The sequence below is a fragment of the Pteropus vampyrus genome, unplaced genomic scaffold (genome assembly GCF_000151845.1).
Source record: "Pteropus vampyrus isolate Shadow unplaced genomic scaffold, Pvam_2.0 Scaffold22, whole genome shotgun sequence".
NCBI classification, from domain to species: Eukaryota; Metazoa; Chordata; class Mammalia; order Chiroptera; family Pteropodidae; genus Pteropus; species Pteropus vampyrus.
In genome coordinates this window covers 2,113,211-2,119,596 of record NW_011888803.1, presented here as the reverse complement: position 1 = coordinate 2,119,596, position 6,386 = coordinate 2,113,211, and positions in this window count along the sequence as shown.

The window sequence follows — 6,386 nt, the reverse complement described above, 5'->3', positions numbered from 1 at the left end:
TTTGACTTGAAGTGAATTATACCACCAGCTTTCCTGGTTCTTCAGCTGGCTTATGGCAGATTGTGGAACTTCTCAGCCTCCATAACTACTTGAGCCAATTCCTATTATAAATGTATATATATATATAATTTTTTCTGTTGCTCTGGAAAATCCTGTCTGAAATACTATGTATAATAATATACCTAATAGGGCTAATATTTTCCAAACACATTTAATCGAGCAGCACTAAGATTTCTTTTTTCTAGGAAAAAGCAGCTTTAGCTTTTCTGAAAATATATTTTCATGACTTTGGAAATTACACACACATACACACACATCCTTTAATGCAAATTAATTTTCTAATAATTTCTATTTTCTATAAGGACAATTATTAGACAATTTCCTGGTGCTGCCTTAGATATATATGTATGTGGCCCATTTAATTATATCCCAGAAGCACACCTTGGACTGAAATAGCAGTAATAAAGAGGACACTTACCCAAAAGTCTATGAATTCTGATAGACTATAAATAAATACACTCTCCTAAAACATCAAGATTATGCCTAATGCTTATAAATGAAAGCCATTCAATATAACAATTTAGGAAACATATTTTTTCTACATTATTTTTGTAGTCACTATGATAACCATAAAATTAAGAAATAATGTGAAAATAGAATTCTATTAGACACTTTTGATGATATTTTGTTTCCTCATATATAATTCTGAGAGGAATGGTTGCGATGCTGGCAAATAGAATAAAATTATTTTAAAGTAAAAGTGTTCTTCATTTAAAAGTTGTCTTCCCTGCAATTAGGGTAAAGCAACACATCAAAATTAAGCTCATTCAAATCCATTCCGAAAAAAAAAAAAACAACCATTCTGAACTAATATTCTAAATAAATCTAAATAAATGAGAAATTTAAGACATTTCTATGTTTCTTACTGAAACATCCACCTCTTTTTGTAAGATTGTCATAAAGCCTTCGGTTTGTAAATTTAATTTTTAAAAATGTTACCAACTGATTTGTTTGTTAATGTATAAACAGATATTGAAAGAAATCTGAATGTTATTGCCGCAGCTGATATAAGCCTTTAACATGGTAACTTTAATATAAGTTTACGTTCTTATCTACAGTTATCTACAGAGAGAGGAATGAACTCTATCTATAAATTAATTGAAATAGTAACGGTCTTTTATTAGAATTTGTCTCATGACTAGGAACAGCTAGCTATACTACTGCTGTTCCAACAAACAAATAAGTTAAAACTTTCCAAACAATAGTTTAAAAGTGAATTTAAACAAATTGACAATTAAATTTTAAATTTTGGCAATCACTATATTTATATCCTTATGTGAACACCTAGGAATGTTATTCAAACTGACAATTAAATGTAGAACTATTTCACAAGTGTAGATCGTGAAAGAAATGTAGTGGAATACAACCAGAAAAAAATGTAATGAACTAGAGTGAAATAGAAAATATCTGGGTCTTTCCATCTAAGAAGGGTAGGTAATATTTTATGAAACTTTAGTTTCATCTACATGTATGTGTGTGTGTATGTACATATAGATATAGATATAGATTTGTACACGTGTATGAGATTCTTTTCATTGGTCAAAAAATCAGATAATTTTATATTGCTATTTTTATAGATAAAAAAGCTGAATATATACGGTTTCATATTGTTCAAATTAATACACATAAACATTCATATATAAATGTAACCAATTAGATGATAGCATAATATGTATTCTTACTGGCAAAGAGTAAAAAATAAAACAAAACAGAACACTATTACACATTACATAGTTCTAGAAAATAAAGAATTTTTTTCTATTCAATTACACAGTAGTTTTACTTATTTATGAAATTTTTATAGTTTTTATTATAAAATGGGTTATTAAAAATAAACTCTAACAAGCTCTTTAATATATAGATATTTTTAAGTTTCCAAGCTTCTATAATTTTTATTATCTCTAATAACACATTTTAGAAAAAAATGGTTAAGGTTAAATGAAGAATAATCAAGAGACATAGACAAACTAATTTTGTTCCCTGTACCAATTTTCCAAAATCATATTCCTATTAGTTTAAATTTCAAAGCATTATGAAACAGCAACACTACCTAATTTAAGTTCCATACATTATTTACTGTGATTTGTTATAATTATAAAGAGAATGCATTATTCTTTTCTACCCTAACACTATTAGTACTTAAAAAAAAGAAAAAAAAGAAACCTGTAAGACTTTCCAGAGTTGTTAAGAGTACAAATAAACCCATGGTTTTTAAGTATATATATATACACATACTTATGAATTAAATGTATGGTATGCTCACTAAAGGCAGTTTCATCTACAGGAGGATAGACCTCATCTAGTGTCATTGTCATCTAACAGCAGTCACCAAAATTACAAAGTCAAAGGCTAGTGGCTTCTAATCTGAGGTCTCCAGGGACCAAGGAAACTACAATGTTCATTCCCAGATTCCTGGATTTCTAAAAGATGAAATACATGAGGTGGCACAGCTGAGCAAGAATGGCTTGTTGAGCAAATGGTACTGAGACAATTGTTTATCCAGGTGGAAACAATGAAATTAGAGCCCTGCCTCACACCATAAAGGAAAAGCATTTCTAAATGGTTTAAATTCTTTTAAGTGAAATTTGTAAAAATCTTAAATACTTTTAGAAAATGATAAAGAATATCTTTTGGACTTTCAGGTAGGCAAAAATTTCTAAAGGCATAAAATGTCCAAACTATAAAAGATTGAGAAACTAGATTACATTAAAAATTTAGAGTTTCTATTTATCGAAAAATCCCAGTGGTTACATGTAAAAGAGGGAGGGAAGAGATTAAGATGGGGAAGGACACACAGGATGCTTCTGGGGCCTAGCAATGTTCTAATTCTTATCTTGGGAAGAAAAATAAGTTGGATTCTAAGTGCCCTAGAAAGCAACACACTGTTTACATTGCCTGAGTGAGATTTCCTCATGTGGCCACACCTAACTGCAAAGGAGGTTGGGAAGAAGTGGTCTAGCTGTCTGTGTCCACTGCTGCCTCCCCCATGCCCATAACAGCACCTGGCATCTGGGTAGGTACCGGCCAAAAATCTGTTGAATGAATATTGGCTGTGTGACAGCACAAGCAAATGAACTTCTGAAGACATTGGTCCCCTCATTTGTCTAATGCAATTTGACTTTAAACAGGGATCATTATAAAATAATATGGCAATAAATGTACCATTGCTCTTTGCAGAACATTTTTTTAAATAATGGGAAAGGATATAAAAAGTAAAGCAACAGTAACCCTTAACCCCACCATCTCAAGATCATCACTGTTAAACATTCTGGCTTGTTTTCTTCCAGTCTTTTTTCTATAGCTAGCATTGTATCCTAATTAAAAAATTTCGACTTGCTTTAAAATAAATTAAAAAGTAAGAAAAATAAGAAAATTTAAAAAGTCATCATTCTATAATATTCCTTGTTAAAAATACAACATTTTCAGACTATCTAGGACATAGAAATTGTCTTATTTTCTTTTCTTTTACCATCGAGGAAAAGGCAGAGAGGTTAAATAGCTAGCCTGCCCAGAGTTACAAATGTTCCTTATTGAAAAAACCTAATGCCTAGTCATATTCTTTCCACTACCACTTTGCCTTCCTTCTTCAGAGGGTCATATTTTAATAGACCGCCCTCTAGTACTACATTATTATGTACTTTAATTACTTCAGCTTATGCTTCAGAAGTGAGTAAAAACATTACTCATTAAAAAAGAATAAAGATATACTGATTCTCTTTCTCCAAACACATTTGTTAAGACACATTATTGCTAGTTTAGTAAAAAATATTACAAGCAGCTTACCTACCATCCTTTTAAGAAATTTTTTTTTTTTTTTACCTGTTAGGATGTGAACTATGAGGCTCAGGTGTGAGACAGCATGAGAAGCTCTGCAGACCCACTCCCCAGTGTAACTGGTTAAAATTATTTTTTAAAACAACTATTTTAGGTCTCTGGAAATGTTTCTAAGGGCATACAGCAAATGAAGAAACACCTATTTGAGAAAAATCTATTAAAATTTGATAAGAATGGTGAGAGTCTGTGGTATTTGAACCAAGACCCCATTCTATGTCTCCAGCTTTCAGTTCAGTGAGGTGGAAACTCAACTCCAGATGCCACAGCCCAGAATATCCCTGTTCCTCCAATTGGAGGAATTATAATCCAATCAGAGGGTTATCTTCCTGGAAAGGATAGAACCTCACCATTTCTCATCCTGCCCCAGCCATCTGCTGCTGGGGCTAAGTTCTGGTGAGTATGAGGGAGACTTTGGGGACTCCATCTTCCAGCCCTCTCTACTGGGATGGAGCGTCTTCCTTGGGCACAACACTGCTGAAAATATTGGGGCCCTTAGTGCCCTTATACTGACTGGTTCATGGGGTTGGAGTCTCATGTTATGAGAATAGACGAGGAGACCTGGGGCTATTCTTGAATTGTCTCCCACCTACCCAGCACTCAGCTCCTAAAGCAGGAGTGTCACTCAGAAAAAAAGAGCAACATTGCCCCTGCCACCACCACCCCCAGCACTAGTTTTCCAGAGAGATAAGAGGAAAGAGACCTGTAGAAAGAGCCCTCCTGGGGTCAGAACAAATCTCAAACAAAATTTCAGAATTATCCACTCCAAGGAGTCCTAATTTGATTTGATCGGTTTGTGGAGTAATTTGTGGCCAAAGGCATTGTTGAAAATAAGATTATCAGTCAACAATCAGTGTAGCTTAACAGATGGGTGTGGTTAGGGAAAGAGACTATCAATGAGAGAGCCTTGGAAAAACCACTGTCATCCCAGGGTGACTGTAAGCATATCCAAGTCTGCAACCTCTGAAGAGCAATATCTGGGGCTTCATATTATAGGGGTAAAATAGACTTTGCTGAAATAGTTCAGCTAGTCACTAAACAAGTAATAGCAACAAGTCCTAAATGAGGGTAGGGACCAGTATCCCAAGTTGCTATATTATTAAATGCCTAATATCGCCTCAAAACAAATCACAAGACATGCAACGAAATGAAAAGTATGATCCATACACTAGAAAAAAAGAAGACAAAAAAACTGCCTGTGAAGCAACTGGATGTTGGATTTGACTGACAAAACCTTCAAAGTAGCCATTATAGATATGTTTGAAAAACAAAAGGAGACCATGATAAACTAAGTAAGGGATGATATGATAACATCTCATCAAATAGAGAATATCGATAAAGAGAAAATATTTTTTTAAAATGGATATTCTAGAGCTGAAAGGACAATAACCAAAATGATAAATTCACTACAGGAGCTCAACAATATATTTGAACTGGCAGAAAAGAGAATGAGCAAACTTGAAGACAGATTTATGATTATGCAATCCAAAGAAGAGGAAAAAAATGAACATGAACAGAGCCCAAGAGAAATGTGGAATACCATTAAACACACCGATATGTGTAAAACTGGAGTACCAGAAGGAGAGTAAAGTACCAGAAATACGGGAAAGAAAGAAGTAGAAAAAATATTTGAAGAAATAATAGCTGGAAACTTTCCAAATTTATTGAAGAACATTAATCTATATATCCATAAAGCTTAACAAACTCCACATAGGATAAGTGCGGAGATCCACAGACATCATAGTAAAAATGCTGAAAGCCAAAAACAGGCAGAAAATCTCGAAAGCAGCAAGAGATTAATGACTCATCACTTACAAAGGAACCTCAATAAGCTCAGCTGACATAACCAGAAATGATGGAGGCCACAGACAGTGGGACAACACATTCAAAGTGCCCAAAGAAAAAATACCTGCTAACCAAGAATCCTGTATCCAGCAAAGCTATCTTTAAAAATTGAAGGCAAAATAAAGACATTCTCAGAAGAAAGCTGAGAATTTGTTGATAGCAGACCTGCCTTACAAGAAATACTAAAAGAAGTTCTTCACACTGAAAGCAAGTGGCCCCAGACATTAATTCAAATCCACATGAACAAAGAGCACTGGCGAAGGTATTTATGTAATTATAAAAGACAGTGTAAATGTATATTTTTTCTCCTTTCTTAACTGACTTAAAAAACTATTATATAAAACAATATGTATATTTGTTATTACTACGACATATAGGTATTTAGTATATTTGCCAAAAACAGAACAAAGGAGGTGAGAACAATACTATCCTGGAGAAATTACAAATACTAAATCAGCCTCGCACACCTAGAATAAATCTCACTTGATCAGTTACCCTCTTCAAATTAATAAAAATAAACCTATATAATCCAGCAACTTTAAATTCTACTAAGGCCCCATTATCAGTTCAGGGTTCCAAATTTAACTTCTGAATCATTTCCTCCAAAATTTATGCATCAAATATTCTGGAATAAAAGACATAAAATATGT